The 22,065-nt window shown below is 39.2% G+C and overlaps 1 pseudogene; it reads right to left on the minus strand.

Moving 5' to 3' along the window:
- The window catches only part of LOC147003659 (NACHT, LRR and PYD domains-containing protein 4B-like), a 217,786-nt pseudogene extending 199,687 nt beyond the window's left edge, over positions 1-18,099 (minus strand).
- Positions 18,100-22,065: the final 3,966 nt, after the last annotated feature.

Below are 22,065 nucleotides of genomic sequence, written 5' to 3' on the forward strand. Positions count from 1 at the left end.
CATGCCAAATAATGACTCTAAAATTGCAGATCAAATCTGAGGAACTGATACCTTGACCCCAGGTGCAGAGTAAACATGGCTGAATTGGAATCAATTGCAGAGCTAGAAGGCTCCTAAAATGATAGAAAACTCACCTCTTTCTACTTTGTTATGCATTCACTACTGCTTGGTACCCCCTAAACCTTCAGGTAACACCAAGTAAGAAAGAAATCTTACAGGCACACAACATATCCAGGGGCATGGGAATTTCAAGAGTAAATATTAAAGAAGTGAGCCTGGATGTTCCTTCCAAGAGAGACAGGTAGAGTTATAAACATTTTAACCCAACATCTTATAGGTGTATTCAACCTGCAGCTCATGGGCCACATGCAAATGACTGAAGCTATGAAAAGGTCTATCAGGAAAGTATAAGTTTACTCTGAACAATAAGATTTTGTTTTGTAAACTGACTGCACAGTTTATGAGAGTGAACTGTGGGTGTGCCATGTTACAATGTTAAAAGGTTAGACACTGTGATAAGGTTTCATGTTCCTAGAAATAAGTGGCTTAATAACTACCTAAAGTGACCCTGACCATGGAGATCTGAAGAGATAGCTCTCTTAGTGAAGTGTTTGCTACATAAGCATGAGGACTTCTGACTAAGTCCTAATGCCTACAGAGGAAGCTGGAAATATTGGCATATGATTGTGGTTCCCAAGAACCAATGAAGCAGTGACTGGCAGGTCCCTTGATGGCTAATCCATCTTTCAGAATTGCTTCATCCCAAGGTTTGAGTGAGAGATACTATATCAAAAATAATGAAGTGGTGACATCTGATGATGGAGGACCATGAGAGCATGTCCTCTTGTCTCCTGTACACAATCTCAACACACATGTGCACCTCAACTCATATACTTTCATAAAAATTACTTTAATCACATGTTGACTTGAAGGCCATAGGGGAGAAAATGAACTACAGAGATAAATGCTGAGAAATTAAAAAATAATATTATTTAGTGTATATTGCACTTATAAAATATCTTATGCTTATATAAAGTACTCTGAATCACATATTTATATGAAAATACATAATATAAACCTTCATCTACAAGCCGACTACCCTAATTCACTTAGCCTATCTTAAATGTTCTCAGAGAACTCACATTAATTTCCAGGTGAGCAAAAATCAAATTGCTTAATATAAAGACCATTTTATCTTAAAATACTGAAATGTTAAAAATGTTATCTCATGTAATTAATGACTACTGTGTTGGAAGAAAAACATAAGTAACTGAATATACTTTTATATTGTAGATCAAAACAATCTTATGTTAGGATTCTCTGCAAAAAAAATGTTATATTTACAAGCATTTTTTTATGTATTATCATTATAAAAGTACGAAGTACCACCATTATTTGGGTACTCACCAGTCACAGGGCAAGGTGGAGCTTCATACTTAATCTAACAATGCTGCAATATCTACCCCCTTCCTCTGCCCAGCGAGAGAACATTACTTGTATTTCTTTTAACTTGAATTTTAAAAGAATATTTTGTAGTGTCCCTTCCCCAAACACCAATTAGTCCATCAGTGAAAGGTGGAGTTTCTTGACAAGATGTGTTTACTGGTTCTGCAGTAGCAGGATTATCATTGCTGTGACCAACCACCTTATTATTGAACTACTTGCATTTTGAGTGTGGGTGTGTAAACAGGCAGAGGTCAGAGGCCAACCTCAGGAATCATTCTTGATTTTTGAGATGGGGTTTCTTATTGTTCTGGAACTCACCAATTTGAATAGACTGTTTGTCTGTGTAAATTAAGGATCTTCCTGTATTTACCTTTCTAGTACTGAAATTACAATTGCAAAGCCCATGCATGGATTTTTCGTGTAATTTTTGGGAAACCAACTCTAGTCCTTATTTTATATGGCAAGTATTGTATGGACTGAGCCATCTCCCCAACTCTTATTTCTGTCAATCTTAAATTATTATATTATTAGGTGCACATTTCAAATCTCAATTGATCCCTTTTTTAGCCATAAAAAGTCATATTATAAAGGAGAACAGAGGCCAGCTCACTTTAGGGAATACAAGGAAGACGTTTGGTCTTTCATAGCCTTACACAGCACAAGCAATCCACTGAAGTCCAAGGAGTTCTTCACCAGGTTGATCCACTGCAGGCATTTATATTGCGTAAAAGTAGAAGCAAGGTCCTTACAACAGGCACCAGTCAGTTGACAGGCTTCCAAACTACAACAAAAAGGAGTTCTTTGCCAGGGTAAGAAGGCATGTGCATGGGAGGTGACTTAGTCATTTAGAGTATGCTCACTGTATTCCCTCTGAGGACAGTCTCTTAAAAGCCCAGGGATCTCTGGGATATTGAGATGTAACAGGTAGTTGTGAGCCACTGTGTGTAGGCTTAAGGACTATATCCTAGACCTGGATTTTAGCTCCACAATCTGTTTCCTGATCCAGAATAATGAGGAAAAAATTTATATACATTGCTGCCACTCCATCATGCCTTTTTCCCAAACAGAAGAGATTACAGAGTTCTATACTGTGACTTTGAATGAACCCTGCCTCCCTTAAACTGCTTCTATATGATATCTAATCACAGTCGCAGTGACTAGAGAAAGAAATCAGTAATATACCCTCTATCTAGAACTTGAGGTCTAGTTTTCCATCTGTTGATATACATTCATTTTCTAGCATGCATCCAAACTTCTTAACCATCCCTTCAGCACAAGTCATAATTCCCCTCTCTCTCTTAGTCCCTTATGTATATATTCTGAGTGGCTTTCCACCACTTACCAAAACCATGACACAGAGGTCAAGGCACACATCTATCTGTCCTAAGGAAGGGTCTTCAGAAACCTGAGGTAAGTGACTCTACTCTGCATATTCTCAGGAGTATACATTAAAGATTCCTAAATAGGGCCTCTAAGGCCAAGCTCAAGGAAACCTACCTTAGTGACTGCAGAACAGAGTTTGGGAGAGTCAGAGCTCTACAGAGAACCTTTAGCCCTTCATCCTTCAGTACATTGTAGCTGATGTCTAGGTGTCTCAGGGATTTGTTCTGCCTAAGAACATCAGAAAGGTAGTCCCAAGAGTGCTCACAGAGGGAACAGTTAGCTAAACTGTAGGGGGGAAAGAAGAGTATATGAATGGGCAGAAAACTTTATACAGAGTAAGTGTAATAAAATATTCAAGCAAGGGGAGGAATTTTTAGCTTATCCAGCACATCTCCCTTCATTTCTTTGGACTCACATCAGATTTACCATTGAATCTGAGTAAATCGTGGACAATGCTTTTGTTTGGAAGACATTACCTGAAGCTAACCTAAATCTATTCCTATTAGCAATGCCTCAGTCCCTGTCTATAATGATAATTTTTAAATTACCTGATTATTGCAATATAGTCAATGATATCAATGTTGTCTTGTATAATAAATGACATGAAAATGTATATATTTGAAATAATGTATAGTTGATTTATTCTCATTTCTGTTTTTTGTGACAATGTCCTTATGAAAATCAATTTTGGGGAGAGAAGTTTTAATTTAGCTCATTATTCCAGATTATACTTCCTCATTTTGTGAAGTCAAGGCGGGAGAACCTTCAAACATCTCTTCATACTACATGTAAAGTCAAGGGCACACAGAATTCATACATACATGGCTATCTTTTCCATTCTTCAATAAGCCAGGACCCAAACCCAGAGTAATAGTGATGCCTAATGTGACCTGGGTCTTCACAGTCTAATTAGCAAAATCAATACAATCTCTTACAGACATTCTCCTGGACCCATCTGATCTAGTCATTCCTTCATTGATACTTCTCAGATGGTTCTCCATTGTGCTAAGTTGACAGGTAACATTAAACATCATAATATTAAATATATAGGTATACATAATATGAAAAATTGAAATCACTTGGCACTATCCAAAACACTAAACCATCTGTCTTTCTCTCCTGCCTTCTAAAAGACCTTAATATTCTTCCATGTTAGCATACAAAATTACAAGAGAGGCACATTCAGTATGAACTAGGGTCAATGATCTCATAGGCATTGTATTCTTTGACTACCTGAGTTGAGAGTCCACTCTAGATTTCAAAACCAAGTTGTTGACATAGTTCTATGTGCCTATGTTAGGGACTTCAGTCTAGTTGACCATCTTTTGCAATTTAGTACATTTATACCTTGGTATTTATGGGTAGGAGCAATGTGTGTGCATGTGAGGTCAGAGTCATTGTGGATGCAAAAATCTGCAGGCACTCAAGAGTTATATGTATAGTGATTCAGTTCAGCATGTGTCCAAACCTGTTATTACTCTCCCATATACTAGTTCCAACCTCCTCCAATCTTCATATACTATGCAGTACATTTTAAATATCAACTAATTCTCATACTATAATGACTAGAGAGTAACAAAAAGAAAAACTACAAATGTTAAGTCAGCAACAATTAAAAATTTCAAATGATTATTAATGGCTATATATGATATGTGAGGGTACATAGCGCAGTAATCATGTAGAGGAAATACAACAGCTTTGAAGAGATAGTTCTTTCCTCCTCAACCCTGTTACAAAGGTTGTTTTGATGGTTGAACTTGAAGTCCTCCTGTGTCAGCCTCCTGCACAGTTGGAACTACAGGGTTTGAAAGCAAGCCTGGTTGGTGTATGTGTGCATTAGTACATGTTTTAAAGATTTCACTTTTAACTATGTACATTTGTAAATGATATGGGTGGGTCTGTCCATGTGAGTGAGGGCGCCTGTGTAGAATGTTTGGCTCCTCAGACCTAGAGCTAAAAGTTGTGATGTAGTCTGACATGGATGCTAGAAAAAAAGGGTCCACTGAAAGAACAGTATGTGTGTTTGTAACTCTCATGCCTCCTCTCCAGCAGTGCTCCCATGCCCCCATGGTTGTCTATGTCTCTTAGGTTTGTGATTTTAAACTTCAGTAATAGGACTGTATCAATCGAAAGATATTAAAACTACTTATTTTGTCTATTTGGTTTCTGAGAGGACTTGGTTTCTGGGATGTTTCTGCCTTAGAGTCTAGACAGGTTTCTTACTGATGACCATCTTCTTGTCAGCATGTAAGCACAAAATGCTATAATAATCCAAGGAAAGAAAGAATTCAGAACTTTCAAAGCATCCTTTGGCTATATTCTAAGCCCAAGGAAAGAGAGATTGGACAACTGACCTATCCTTTTATGGATTCAAGCAATACCCTCATATCACTGCTATTAAGAGTCTCAGCCACCTTTCCCCAACACAGGCAATACTTTCCCACAGGAAACATTTGTCTCTCACTGTCTTTTAATAAATAATATGGTCTACTGGAATTAGGATCCAGTGTCTATTTTGATCCCTTGTTGTTCTATGCTGCAGTAGAAATCTAACAATGACTGTGAGCATCCACTTTTGTTTTTGCCAGGCACTGGCAAAGCCTCACAAGAGACAGCTATATCAGGGTCCTGTCAGCAAAATATAGATGGCATATGCAATAGTGTCTGCATATGGTGGCTAATATAGAAGTGGATGATTACAGTCATCTATTGGATGGAACATAGGGCCCCCAATGGAGGAGCTAGAGAAAGTACCCAAGGAGCTGAAGGGGTCTGCAACCCTATAGTTGAAACAACAATATGAACTAACCAGTACCCCCAGAGCTCTTGTCTCAAGCTGCATATGTAGCAGAAGATGGCCTAGTTGGCCATCTTTGAGAAGAGAGGTTCCTTGGTATTGCAAACTTTATATGCACCAGTACATGGGGAACGCCAGGGCCAAGAAGTGGGAGTGGGTGGGGAGGGGAGTGGGGGGGGGTATGGGGGACTTTTGGGATAGCATTTGAAATGTAAATGAAGAAAATACCTAATAAAACTATCTTTTAAAAAATGGGGTACAGAGTTAAAGAATTCTCAACTGAGGACTACCGAATGGCAGCAAAGTACCTAAAGAAATTTTCAATATCCTTAGTCATCAGGGAAATGCAAATCAAAACAACTCTGAGATTCTACCTCACACCAGACAGAATGGCTAAGATAAAAATCTCAGTTGACATCAGATCCTGGTAAGGATGTGGAGAAAGAGGCACTCTCCTCCATTGCTGGTGGGATTGCAAGCTGGTACCACCACTCTGGAAATCAGTCTGGTTGTTCCTTAGAAAACTGGACATAGTATTACCTGAGGACTCAGCTATACAACTCCTGGGCATATACCCAAAAGATTCTCTAACATATAACAAGGACACATGCTCCCGTATGTTCATAGTAGCCTTAATTACAATAGCCAGAAAATGGAAAGTACCCATATGTCCTTCAACAGAGGAATGGATACAGAAAATGTGGTATATTTATCCAATGGAATACTACTCAGCTAATAAAAAAGGATGAATTCATGAAATTCTTAGGCAAATGGATGGACCTAGAAACTATCATCCTGAGTGAGGTGACCCAATCACAAAAGAACACAGATGGTATCACTCACTGATAAGTGGATATTAGCCCAAATGCTCAGAATATCCAAGATAAAGTTCACAGACCACATGAAGCACAAGAAGATGACCAATGTGTATGTGCTTCATTTCTTCTTAGAAAGGGGAATAAAATACTCATGGGAACAATTATGGAGACAAAGTGTGGAGCAGAGACTGAAGGAACAGCCATTCAAACACTTTCCCACCTGGGGATCCATTCCATATACAATCACCAAATAATCCAAACACTATTGTAGATGCCAACAAGTACATGCAGACAGGAGATTGATATAGCCTTCTCTTGAGAGGGTCTGCCAGAGCCTGACAAATACAGAGGCGGTTGTTCACAGCCAATCATTGGACTGAGCACAAGATCCCCAGCATGGTCCCAAATTGAGTAGTTAGAGAAAGGACTGAAGGAGGTGAAGGGCTTTGCAACTCCGTAGGAAGAACAATATCAGCCAACCAGACCCCTCAGGGCTCCCAGGGACTAAACCACCACACCAACCAAGGAGTACACATGAAGGGATCGATGGCTCCAGCTGTATATGTAACAAAGGATGACCTTGTTGGACATGAATGGGAAGCGAGGCATTTGATCCCATGAAGGCTAGATGCCCCAGTGTATGGGGAATTTGAGGGCAGGGAGGTGGGTGTGGGTGTGTGGATTCAGAAACACCCTTGTATTAGCAGGGGAGGGGAGATTAGACAGGGGGTCTGGGGGGGGGACTGGGAAAGGGGATAACATTTGAAATGTAAATTTTAAAAAGTCAAATAAAAAATAACTTTTGACCTCCATACTCATTTCCAGCCCTCTCCCCCATTTTCGGTCATTAGCCGCCACAACCTGGAATTACTATCTCTGCCTCTAATATCACAATCCTATATATCTTTGAATTTTATACGTAAAGCACATGGCATCTTTTGTCATCAAATTCCTGCCACCAACAATATCTAAGAGTCATCTAGATTTAATACCTAGAGCCATTGGAGTTTCATCAAGCTTACTTTCAGTCAAAAATTTCAGCTTTTCAGGTAGGAATACCTTCCACAAATGGCTCAGGAAGCACCCATCTTTCAGCAAATAGAGTCATGCATCCAGAGACACACTCAGGAGTGAGAGTACTGAGTCCTAAGACAGGTAGGAAGCCATGAAATCTGAACTGAAACAATGGTTTTCAATGTGTATATTCTCATCTAGAAATTAAATTTCACATTCCATAATCAGTTCAAATTAATAAAAATATACATTAGACTTACTCATTTTTTTATTTCATGTGTGAGTATTTTGCCTGCATGTGTCTGTGTACTACATGCATACCTAGTGCCTGCACATGTCAGAAGGTATACGATTGTGTGAATCTAGAGTTACAGATGGTTGTGAATCACCACAGGGAGGAGGAGCACTGAACTCTAGATTTCTAGTAGAGTAAGAAATGCATGTAACAATGCAGTTCTAAATTATTATAAATTACATTTATTTACTTATTTACATTCTATGTGAGTGCCCAAGCACAAATGCTACATCATTCAAAAGATTATGTAGAGATGTGTAGCAAAACAGGACAACATGTAGAACTTTGTTCTTTCCTTTTTGCATGTGGGTCCTGAGATAGAACTCAGGTTGTAGGGTTGGCAACAAGTGCCTTAACCAACTCATTTCATTGACCTTAGTGATCAGGTTTTAAAGTGAGGAAATCTACACATGAATAATAGAAAAATAGGACACAAGTGCACAAATTAAAAACTGTAGTCCTGTGATAATATTAATGTGAACTTGACAAAATCTAATATCACCTAGAAAGGGAGTCTCAATGAGGGTTTCTCTGATAGGGACGTTCTGTGGCCCAGTTTATGGGTGATTTTTTCATGAAGTCAACTGAGATGGTAAGACCTGTCCACTGTAGGTGGACATTACTCAGGAAGCAGGACCCTAACCTATATAGAAGTGGAGGAAATTAGTTGAGCAGGAGCTTGTGTCCATTAATCCACTGCTCTTTGTTCTTGACTGTGCATGTGATGTGACTATGCCTCTAGTTTTTGTTTCTGATTTTGTTATTTTGGGGGGGGGTTGTTTTGCTCCTCTCACTAGCCACACCAATGGCCCATAAACTGAAATTTTGGATCCAATTAAAAAAATCAATTATTGCTTAGGTCAGAATTTTTTCTTTTTTTAATCACAGCAAGTGGATCAAAATTAAGATGCCCCATTTGAGGAGACTCAGTGAGGTAGGTGAACACAAAGACTTACTGCAGTATGCGTATCTTACACTCTTCCTGGTTCAAGATATCACACAACATTTCCACATCACTGTGGGAGAGGGATGTGGATATGAGATACAATTCCTCCAAATTGTAACTTTGAATCAATTCCAAGAATAGGCGCTTATCACATAAAAAGGAAACATTATTTGCCCTGCAGAATAAAGAGAGGAATCCATCAGTTTACAATCAGCCTAAGCTCTAATCTTTGGCAAGATGCCATATTCCATAATGGCAACATCACTCTAATTTTGTAACCCAGTGACAAAGCTCACTGGTTCTCAAACTGGGTGATTTTTCTTTTCCATGAGAACTTTGAGAAACTTGCAGAGACAAGGTTGGCTTTTACATGAGGAAGCTCTGAGCACCTAGAAAGCAGAGCCCTATAAATGCTCTTATCATCCTATAATTCATGGGATAGCTCTTAATGAAAAACAGTCAGCTATAGACATTAGTGGTACCAAGCAGTGAGATTCCACTTTAGACTATATAAGCTTTTGTTTATGGAGTTAGCTGAGAGATGGTGGGAAGACTTTTATGTTACTTCCATGATATGACTAAACCAAAGTCTACTTTAAACTTACACAAGTGTTTTAAGGATACAGCTGGACTTCTTCAAATAAAAATATAAGATTTTAAAGAACGGTTCATTGAAAATAGTGTCATTCATTCTGAGTATTTTGATATCTTTATTCCTTAGGAACACAGAGCATATTTCATGCCAAAGTATGAGTAGCTTTCCCCTGTAACAGAGGAGAAAGAAATACATTTTATTGTTAGACAATTAATTCAAGGGGCTGGAGAGATGGCTCACTGGTTAAGACCATTTGTTTTTCTCTCAGAAGAACTGAGTTCATTTTCCAATACTAACATGCTGGCTTATAACCATCCATAACACCAATCTCGCAGATATATGACACCCCCTTCTGTCCACCATGGCTACTGTATGCAGTCCAAGTACATGCACACACATAGACAAAAGCATTCAACCCCATAAAATAAAAATAAATAGATGATAAAACCTGCCAGCACTTTCAGATTCTATTCATTTACAAAAAGTCACAGCACATAAATGTAGCAAACTGACTCCCTATACTGAGTAAGGGTAGCCAGGTGAGGTCATTTCATATTTGCAGTTCTTAGACACATGGCAAGGTAGTGGGATTCTGGATGTTACAGCTTGAGTGTAGAGATTCAATTAATGTCTACTGGAAAGGGCCAGAGGATTCTGAGAATCCTACACACTGGGGATCAGGTTTGTCTGATGCTTTCACCTATCCTCCCTGCCCCCCCCCCACTCCCAAAGCAGAATAAGACAATACAGATGGCCTGGCAGTATTGAAGTTAAGAAAACCTCCTTTATAGATAACCTTGGCACATTTAGAATGAAAGAAATGATTCAGGATGCCAGAGCCAATGAGATAAAACCTGGAAGGAGGATCTCCTGGCTCAACCTTCAGATGCAACTACTTCCTCCGTTTATAATCTTGGATAATGTACATGACTTCTCTGCCTACTATTCTCACCTCCAACATGGTAATCAAATTTGCCTTGTAACATTTCTTACTTTGTGTGTGTGTGGTGTGGGAGATGGTGTATGTGCCACATCATATGTGTTGAGGTCAAAGGACAACACACAGGAATCAGGTTTCCTACTTTGTGGTCTAAGGAATTGAATGTAGATCATCAGACTTGAGGGCAGGGACTTTTATCTGTTGAGTCATCTTGCCAGTTAACATTACACATTCCTGAGTAGTAAACTAGTTAATTTAGTAAATGTTTTTGTGTGTACATGTGTGGAGTACATAAACACATGCATGTGTGTTCATTTATGTGCTTACATATGGAAAACTTGTCTCTGCCCATTTAGTGCTGGGATTATAGGAACATGCTACTAGGCACAACTGTTTTCTTGTTTTGTTTTTTTCTTTTTTTTTTAATGTGGATCTAGGTATGAAACTGAAGTTCTCATATTTGTGCAACTGAGCCATCACCATAGTCTCCATGACACTTAGTGTTTGCAAGGCAGTTTGCAGCTAGGAGATCAAAAAAAAAATCTGTATATGATGTTCATGTTTCAGATGGGTAGAAAACACATATGACATAGATCATTACACTTGGTGCTCACAGTATGGTTGAATAATATCATTGCTGTTTGATAACACGGCCATTTTAACTACAAAAAGGAAAGTCCCAAGGATAAATTCCAGGGCTCTTAAACTGCCAAATTAACTTATGCTATTGCTGTAGAAGGATTAAAAATTCAATGCTAGTTTTGATTACACAAAGAATAAAAGGCTAAACAATGTCTTAAAAAGAAAAAAAAAAGCTGGGATTGCATTCCTGGTAACATGCTGGCCCAGTATAGATGAGGACCTGCATTATATCCACACAATGGGAGCGGGAAAAAAAAGGCACGTGATCATAAGTTATCCACATATATTTTTGTTGTTCAAGGTTTTTTTTTTTGTTTTTTTTTTTTTTATAAATACAGAATATCATTCCTTAGGCCAGACTCACCTGGAACCGACTTTGAGTATAGCCTAGACTAGTTTAAAATTCTTAGAGCAACTCCTGCTTCTGTTCTCTGAGTGCTGGGGTTGCAAACATGATACCACCATACCTTTTAATATTTTTTATTCCTTATATGCACTGTGTCAAGAATTGTAGGCTTGTCTTATACTTGCTAAATAAGCAATGATGACCCTGAGTTTTTGATCTGGCTCCACTATCAGTGAATTTTGATTACATGTATGTACCACTATACTCAGTTTTATATGATGCTGGGGAACAAATCCTTTCCCTGAGCAGTATAGCAGGCAATACTCTGTGAACTGAACTACTTCCTGGGCCCCTATACACATGAACTGATGCAACACTGCTAAATATATATGCATAACTAATAATTAAGAAACATATTCAGGCATGGAGGTGCATGCCTTTAATTGCAGGACTCTGCAGACAGGCAGTTGGATATCAGAGTTCCAGACTTTTCACAGCTACATAGTGCGATCCTGTCTCAGAACAATTACGAAAAAAAAATAAGTATCAATAAGATGAAATAACATATCTTTAAAAGAGTCAGTTTGGGGCTCAAGATGGCATCTATCAGACTGTAGACAATTCAGTGGTTAAGAGTGCTTATGTTTCTTCTGATATTAAGAATATGGATCCCAGAACCCTCTGCCATTTAACTATAGTTCCAGGGGATCTGCTGACATCTTCTGGGAATTGAGGCCATTTACACATGTGTGCATATTAAGATGTAGCTACATACACACAAAATAAAAATGAATCTTAAAAAAGTGGAAGCTATTGTCAAAGAAGGTGAATTTGTTTTTTCACATATATGTGAGCGTATGTGTTTCTGTACATGAATACACATATAAGCAGACATACATATGCCTACATGTATGTACGTACACACACAACCTGTTGAGTCTGTTTTTGTTGTTTGTATGTTGTTTCTAGGCTGAACACTTGCCATTGCACAACCAGTAAGGGTGAATTTTGAATCTGTCAATACATAAGGAAAGCTTATGAAATGGAACAAAAAGTAAAGATAGTGAAAAGATTCACATATACCTCTGGCCTAGCTCTTCATTCAGCACATCTGGGGTTGAAATGGAGAAGTCTGTCAGTGCAGAACCATGGCTTAAGCAGTAGGCAGCAACAATAAAATCAGAATAATCCTTAACCACAACGTCAATCTGTTCCCTACAGTTCATTGCTGACTGTACAAAGACTTCCTCTTCCATCTCAAACAGACAGTAAAAGAACTTCATGGTATTTATTTTTATGTCAGGATTTAAAGTGTCCAATAGGAGTTCCAGCCACAAAAACAGCTGTTGCCTTAATTCTTCAGATAAGTGGTAGCCAAAAAATGCCTCCAGCTTTTCTTGTTCTGTTTCATGTAAAAGACCAAAGAAGAAACAGCCCAAAAAAACCCACTGTTTTTTGACCTTCTTTAAAAAAGTAAACAGGAGTGTTTCTATAAAGCAAACATCCTGACAAGAGTGCTCCGTTTCACTATGTAGCAGATAAAACATGGCCGCACAGAACTCCTGGACAGACGGGTGGAGGAATATGTAAGAATTTTCAGATTCCCTGCTCTGCTCAAGAATTCCAATATCCAGCACAATATTAATATGTGTTTCCACAGCTTGTTCCAAGATAGGAACAGAGCCCAGGAGGCCTTCAGTTTGATAAGAGGAAATGAGCAGCTGTTCACTCTATGTCAGGCCCCTGTGGTCTGCTACATGGTGGCTACTTGTCTTAAAAATGAGATAGAGAGTGGAAAAGACCCAGTCTCCATCTGGGGATGTCAGAATCCATGATCCCATTTCTCCTTAGAGCCTCCTCATTAAACACAGATATATCAGTCCACATGCCCTCTGCAGCTAGAAAACACAAGTTATCCAGCAGGTGTTTGCTATTGTTACTTGGATTTTGGGCATTGTGGGGAATGAACAAATTTAAGATGTGAGTGGTATACAGGGAGGTGGTACGTCGGCAGATGGAGACTGGGTCTTTTCCACTCTCTATCTCATTTTTAAGACAAGTAGCCACCATGTAGCAGACCACAGGGGCCTGACATAGAGTGAACAGCTGCTCATTTCCTCTTATCAAACTGAAGGCCTCCTGGGCTCTGTTCCTATCTTGGAAAAGCTGTGGAAACACATATTAATATTGTTTTCCTTGAAGCCGGTTATTGTTCTCACATCTGTGTACTCAATCCAGTCATTCAATTCCTTAAAATTCTCACAACTAGCGGAGATGAGGAGAGATGATTCGGGGAGTATTTTCTTCCTGAGCAAACTGCTCAGCAATACATTTACTGGCTGCTTCTCCATGCAGTTGTCACACAGCTCCGAATCCTGTTGGGTAAAATTCCATTCCATCCCTTCTAAGCTGTCAATGATGAATAAGAGTTTCTCAGGTTGGGATAGGATCTCCTCCATGGGAGCTGAGGGGCTAGGCCACTCTCTGGAGATCAGTTCAGCCAGGCTTGCTATCTGCAATTGCTTCACATCATGACAGCAGAAGTAGAAGATATAAGAGAATTTGTTCTGAAATACCAGGCCTTCTGACCAGACAATCATTAAATTTTTCAACAGAATAGTCTTGCCAATTCCAGCTACACCTTGCAGGACAACCATCTTTGGATTGTTTTCATTTCCGTTTGGTACAAGAAGGTTCTCAAGATGATCATATTCATCCTGGAAGAAATTCTGAATACTGATGTTGAACTTTCTAGAACAATCATGGGTCAGCTTCTCCTTTAAATGAGCTCGATATATTGTTGAGTGTGCTGAGTCAGAGAGTGGGGAAAAAAGGCCACAATATATCAAAGTTAAGTTAAACATTTACTCATATATAGTCTGATTTCTATATTTTCATTTCAGAATGTACACTTAAATTTTTTTTTGATTTTCAATAATGTGTTTATGGGTTCCAATAGAGGTCATAAGTGTTAAATACACCCAGAGATGGATTACAGCTGTCTAGGAGTGGCCCTCCAGGGTGCTGAGAACTGAAATCAGGTTCTTTGCAAGAGTGGGACATGCTCCTAGCCACCTCCCCCTCATGATGTATGTTTGTAGAAGTCTATGGGCCTAGAACAGTGCTAGTTAATTTGAGAAGATTTTCACTGGCCTAGGAGCACAGTTACATTTCTTTGTGTCTCATGAATATTTTACAGTTAAACTGTCATTCTGCTCTTTCAGAAGCTGGCATTTGAAGTGAGGTTGTCCCTTTCCATGATTTCAGACCCAAACCTGTTTATGTATAGAGCTTTCTTGGGTTCTTGTATGAGGATGGGTTGAGCCCTAACTCTGCAATAGGAAGGGAAGATAATAAAACACCTCAAGAGTAACCTTTGAGATCAGCTAAATCATGAACCATTTCAAAAAATTTTATGGCTGTTTGCCTCATTATATAAAAGTACCTGCAGTGGGAAAAGAAGCCAGCACTAGAACAGTCAGGAACTCAGCCATGGAGAAACAGCTCAACTGGGAGCTCCAACTAGCTCCCCCTCCCCAACCTGTTTTCTGCTGGATGTGTGAGAGTAAAATTTGATGATATTATGAGTGCCTGATTTGGTGATGTAACTTTCCTAGCACTAACTGGTTTTCAATTGGAATAAAACTTGAGATGATATTCTCTGCTCTGCATGGAAATTCTAGTTGTTGGCTTAAAGAGGCTTCCCCTGTCAATTTCTACCAGAACTTTTGAAACCCAAATTTAATGATGCTTTGCTGTATATCTATGTCTCTATCCATATATCTATCTAGGTATCTAGTCATCTATCTAAATATCTATGTCTCTCTCTCTTTCCTACCTACATACCATATATTTCTATCATTCTCTAGTTATTATTTTACTTTGACTTGCTATGTATTTAACAAACGTATTCACTCGAAACAAAAAGAATGGCATTCATAGATAATATGCAGGACTATATAGTACTTTGTGCTGTGTGCAGCTGCTCTATTGGGACAGCAAAATTTCCAACCATGTATGGCAGAATGCATGGCTCTCCAAACTCTTAACATCAGTGTCTTAAACCCTGGCACATACTCAGATGTGTATACCTAACACAGTGTAATTATACATTGTTTCCATAAGACCACAAAACTGAAAAATGGTATTATTATCAATGTAAGATTGACTACATAATGATGAAAATGGGTAGTGTCACACTGACATTAAAAGTATAGAATAATGGGACTAGAGACATGAATCAGTAGTTAAGGGAGCTGGCTATTTTGGAAGAAGTCCTGAGAATGGTTTCCAGCACACACATCAGTTGGCTCACAATGCCTATGCCTATGCCTATGCCTATGACCCATCTCCCCAGTGCCTGGACTCTGCAGCCTCTGCACTCACACACATAATCCCATACACATTCATGCATGTGTGCAATTTTTGAAAAGATACCTTAAAACTTTCAACATACACAAAATCATATATATGTGTGTGTGTGTATGTATATATACACATATATATGTGTGTATACATATATATATATATACATACATATGTATATATGTGTATATATACATATATATACATACGTATGTATGTGTGTGTGTGTGTATATATATATATATATATATATATATATATATGGCATGAAAGCAAAAAGAGAAAAGGGACTTATGGGGGCAAAGAGAACTAGGGGCAGGGAAATGAGTGAAGGAAGAATCACAGTGGGGGATACTGCAAGCAAAGCACAGTGATACAACACACACACACATTAAACATTGAAACATTTTGTATGCCAAGTATAACATTCATTTTTAAAATGTGCTCAAAAATAATTAAAGGCAGGTTAATGAATCAGGGGAAACTGAGAAAAAGCAAGGCAAATTTTATACCTTCGTAAAAGGTCTGAAATAAATTTAAGAATCAACAGATGGGGGCTCTTGAGATGTCTTAGTGGCGTTTTTCGTCAAGCCTGAGGTCCTCAGTTTATTCTACACGATCCAAATGACAGAATCAGAATTAACTCAGAAGTTGCCCTCAGATCTCCTTTTGTGCATCATAGTACACAAGTGTTCATATGTGTACATATGAAAAATATGTGTGAGAAAAGTCAAAGGAAGTCAACAGGTTGACTACAATACTGTACAGGGGAAGGAGGGCCTAAGGTCAGTTACTAACAAAATCCAACCTAGAGCCTAGAAAAGAGAAAAGAGACATACAAAAGACATTGTATGGGGATGTAATATGTGGGGCTCAAGAGATGGCTCAATGGTTAAAAGCATTCATAAGACCTGGGTTTATATCCAAGCATCCCCATGGTAGCATCCACCTTTTGTAGGTCCAGTACCAGAAGATTTGATGTCCTCTTCTGGCCTCCAAGGGCACTGTCCACACATGGGGCACATACATATATGTAGGTACTTTCACATACACATAAAATAATTTCTAACTGTTCTCATATATTTTGATAATTAGTTAAAGATTTAATATGTGTGACTAGAATCTCAAAATAGGGTGGGAGAGAAAGAGCACCACAGAGACAATCGTGAAACAAATGTAGACTGAAGAGTAAAGAAAATTTTCTAGCCACAAATATAATATTATCAGTGAATCCCAAGCATAATGATCATAGAAAAAGCAAAAGCAAATTATCATAGTAAGACACTGGAACCTCAAAGACAGAGAAATAAATTAAACCTTAAAGCATCCATGGTATCTACCACTAGGATAAATAAAAGTATGACTCTCAGGATCATAATGTCTATGGAACAAGTCTTTTCTTTTATAAGGTTTTTTCAAATACATAATTGTAATGTATGTGGGATAGTGAAGAGGGGAGGAGTAGAGTGCACATGCATGAGGAGGCCAAAGGTCCACATTGGGTGTCTTCTTCAGCTGCTCTTTGCTTTAAAATAAATATTTATTTGCTTTTAATTTGGGTGAATAGGTGATTTTGTCTGCATGAATGCATGTGCACCAGGTGTCTGCAGTGCCCTCAGAGAATAGAAGAAGGCATTGGATCTCCTGAATGTGTAGTTACAGATGGTTGTGAACCACCTGATAGGTTCTAGAAACACAGCTGAGTTCCTCTATAAGAGCAGCTATTCTTAATAACTAAGTCATCTTTTTAGGCTCTCCATCTCAATTTTAGAATCAAAAATTTTCAGCTAGCACAGAACTTGCAAAGCTACCTGTCCATATTGCTACCATGCCTTGCTTTTATGTGGTTGCTGAGATCCAAGGTCAGATTGTTATGTTTACATAGCAAGCACCTTGCAGACAAAGCCATCTTCTTTTCTTTCAGGTGTCTTCTCTTGCTGCTGCCTTAAATCCTCAGTGCTACCATTTCACTCTAGAGTTAAGGCTCCAGCTTAGATTTGAGGAGAACATTAATACTGTCCTGTGTAGTAGTTTAACCATCTAGGTTAGGGTATGCTACCCTTATACATTTGAATACATAAACTAGATCTAACATGTCTGCATGAAGCTGCCCCCTTTGTCAAGGAGAATAATGTGCCATGACACCTGCTGTCCCCATGGTACATGAACATGAAGATGAGTTATCAAAGCTATGACACAAACCTCACTTACTTAAAACAGCTTTGATCAACTCACCAGCAATCTCTCCTGTTGCCCTATTAGTGGTAACATTCCTACCAATCATCTGGAAGACTTTGAAGGTCACATTCCAGGCTCGATTCGCGTTACAATGTTTTATCAGTAAGATGGCAAGGTGTTCCCGAGATGCTTCCTTTACTTCAGTCCAAGAAATCTGTTTTAGACCCATTTGTAGAATTTCAAGTATGAGTAATTCCTTAAAATACATGAATTCTATCTTGTTTAGCTCTTTCCAGTACCATATAAAGCCAAAATCTTTAAATAGAGATGCCATTTTGTCTAAATGAAGATCGACTTGTCTTCAGAGAGAATGGATCTGTGGAAAAATTAGGCAAGCAGCTTAGTTACAAAAGAAGAGGGATGGTGCAAAGAGCTGGGGAATTGATTAAACTGGTAAAGTGTTTGCTGCATAAGTTTAAGGACATAAGTAAAACCTCAGTATTCATGTAAGAGGCAGGGACTGCAGCCACACAATTTTCAACCTACAATATGTTCTACCTGCAAGATGTGCCGGGGTAAGGGTGAGTCAGAACTTTTGATAACCAGTGACTGGTACAACTTGAGGCCCATACCATAAGGAGGCTCCCATGCCTGCCACTGTGTTGATGGCCAGGAACTAGTAGCTGGTCATCAGGAAGATTAAGGATAGAACCAAATACAATGGAAGAAAGAGAGAGAGAGAGAGAGAGAGAGAGAGAGAGAGAGAGGAGAAAAATGATTTCAAATGATTTTTATGCTATTCTTAGAGATTGGTGCCTGTGCCAATGGTCTTCAGAGGTATCATCAAGCAACTGAAAGGAACAGATGCAGAGGCCAAACAATAGGTCAAGCCTGGGAGAACCCACTAAAGAGGGGAAGAAGGAGTGTAGAAGCCACAGGGTAGAATGACACCATGAGAACACATCCCAGAGAATCAGCTAAACAGGGCTCACAGAGGCTCAGAGACTGACAGGACAACAATGGACCCTGCATGGAATGTGAACTAGGTCCTCTGCTTATATGTTTTGGTTGTGTGAATTTGTGTTCTTGTGGGATCCCTAAAAGTGGGAGCAGTGGTTGTATCTCACTTTTTTGCTTAAACTTGGTACAATTTTCTTCCTGTGGCATTGCCTTGTCCCACCTTGATATGAGGGATTTTTCCTAGTCTTATTGTAATTTGATATGCTGCTTTCAGTTGCTATCTCTGAGAGCTCTCAGATAAAACAAGGGAGGATTGGATCTAGTGGAGAGGAAGTGTGTTTGTGATGGGGACTGGGAGCAAGGAAGGTAGGAGAAACTGAGGCCAGAATATAATATAGGTAGACAAGCAAGTAAACACAAAAAGCAGGATGTGATGGCACAAGCCTGCAATCCTAACAATAAGGAAGGTAAACACAGGATTGCTAGGGCCTCTGACCAGCTTGTCTAGCCAAATTTGCTGAGCTCCTGGCTTACTGAAAAATCCTGTCTCCAAAATCAGGTTGACAGTAATTAAGGAAAATACTTGATGTCAGTATCTGGCTTCCACACAAACACTTCAATCCCCATTCAAACATATTTGCGGTCACTAACTCATCACATACTACACTGTTCATTGTGTGTGATAAATAAGGGCAGAGAGGTTTACAGTTTGGTGTTATTTTAACTCTCATCCAATTGAAAGGATCACTAAAACAGCACAGTGGTTCTCAATGGTCTCAAAGTTGAAACCATTTCATACAGTTTCTCATTATTTTGGTGACCACCAACTATAATGTTACTTTCCCTAATTCTGTAATTGTGTGACTTCATGAATACCAATGTACACATATGCTTTCCTGAGGTCTTGGGTAACCCCTGTGAAATAGTCATTGAACTCCCAAACAGATCTCAACCTACAGGATTAGAACCACTGCTACATCACTTGGAGAACAACAAAGTAAGATTTATTACTCTAAAAATTACTGATGTGACTGGAGTGATAGCCCAGCACTTAAGAGCATTTGGTGCTCTTGCAGAAGACCCATATTTGGTTTGGAGTACCCACACTAGGGGTCTCACAACTGTCAGTAACTTTAATTCCAGAGGATCTGACACCTTGTTATCTACTCTGTAGGCAGAGCACACATGTGGTGCTCCTACATACACTCATGAAAAGACACTCCCACAAATCATAAAAGAATTGCTGTTCCCTCTAACTCTGATGATACCAGATGCTAATACAGGACCATGTTTATGATGCTCTTAGGATAACAGTATTATGTATGGTATAGGATACACCTCTGGCATAAAACAGCTATAAATATAAACAGGTAGTTGAGTCTAGTGGCAAGAACCTGGGATCCTATCTACTTCAGAGGAGGAGGCAGGAAGATTACAATTTTAGGTTTGCCTCCCAACATAGTGAAGCATATTCAAGCCTGAGCAAATTAGTGAAAACCCATGTCTCAAAGAAAATGGGAGAGCAGAGATGGCTCTGTGGTTAGGAGCACTGGTTGGTTTTCCAAAGAACTGGTGCATATTGCATTATGCACCAGTTAGATACCAGTGATAGTGGGGTGCATTGCAGCTCAGGGTTTTAGAATACTGGCTGATTTTACAGAGACCCTGAATTAAATTACCAGCACCCATATCAGATGGTTGATTAAAAGGCATCTAATATCTTCTTCTGACCTACCTGGGTTCCAGGAAATGTATGCTGTGCACTGAAAAAACACTTATACACACAATAAATAAGTAGATAGATGGATAGATAGATAGATAGATAGATAGATAGATAGATAGATAGATGATTGATAGATAAGAAAGAAAGATTTTGAAGTATAGAAAAACAAATATAAAAACAAAACAAAGAAGGCTGATGCTTCTGGTTTCCATCTGTACCCATGAGTTGACCCTGTGCTACACCACTCTGCACCCCAATTCACCCAAGAGAAACCTTGTTCCTCAGATGTTTTGACACACCCAAGCTCACAGGTGAGAACACTATTACCTCCCCAATACCTGGCACAAGTAGGACCTGCATGGAGCCCAGTGAACCCAGGAACTACAGCACAGTGCCTGAAGTTATCCTTCCTGTTTCTATCGGTACCCTGCAGATGACCCTGTGATACAGCCCTCATCAGCCCACCCACTAAGAAAACCTTGACCCCCAGGAGTGCTGATATAGCCAGGTTCACAGGCTCACAGAAGGGACAGGCTTCAAAGACAGCAAGGCCAAATAAAACCAGAGATAACCAGATAGTGAGAGGCAAGCTCAAGAATATGAGCAACAGAAACCAAGGCTACTGGGCATCACCAAAACCTAGTTCTCTCACCACAGAAAGCCTTAGATACCCCAACACACCTGAAGAGTAAGATTCTGATCTAAACTCACATCTCATGATGATAAAAGAGGACTTTAAAAAGTACATAAACAACTCCCTTAAAGAAATATAAGATTGTGTGGACACCCCCAACATCCCCACAGGACTCTCCACAGGATCTTAGGACCTCTGGTGAATGGAACACAACTTCTGCCAGGAGGCAGGTTCAGACACCAGATATCTGGGCACATTTCATGCAGGAGAGCTTGCCTGCAGAGAGTACTCTGACCATAGAAACTCAGGAGAGAGCTAGTCTCCAAGGTCTGCTGATAGAGTCTAACATAATCACCCAAGGAAAAAGCTCTAACCAGAGAAAACTATAACAACTCCAGAGATTACCAGATGGCAAAGGCAAACTTAAGAATCTTACTAACAGAAACCAAGACCACTCACCATCATCAGAACACAGCACTCCCACCCCACCCAGTCCTGGGCACCCCAACACACCCGAAAAGATAGTCCCGGATTTAAAAGCATATCTCATGATGATGTAGAAGACATCAAGAAGGACTTTAATAATTCACTTAAAGAAATACAGGAGAACACTGCTAAACAAGTAGAAGACCTTAAAGTGGAAGCACAAAAATCCCTTAAAGAATTGCAGGAAAACACAACCAAACAGGTGATGGAATTAAAAAAAAAAAAAACATCCAAGACCTAAAAGGGAAGTAGACACAATAAAGAAAACCCAAAGTGAGGCAACGCTGGAGATAGAAACCCTAGGAAAGAAATCTGGAACCATAGGTGTAAGCATCAGCAACAAAATACAAGAGATGGAAGAGAGAATCTCAGGTGCAGAAGATTCCATAGAAAAAATGGACACAACAATCAGAGAAAATGCAAAATGCAAAAAGATCCTAACTCAAAACATCCAGGAAATCCAGGACACAATGAGAAGACCAAACCTATGAATAATA

Source organism: Mus caroli, unplaced genomic scaffold, assembly GCF_978045245.1.
Source record: "Mus caroli unplaced genomic scaffold, Mus_caroli_1 scaffold_8, whole genome shotgun sequence".
NCBI classification, from domain to species: Eukaryota; Metazoa; Chordata; class Mammalia; order Rodentia; family Muridae; genus Mus; species Mus caroli.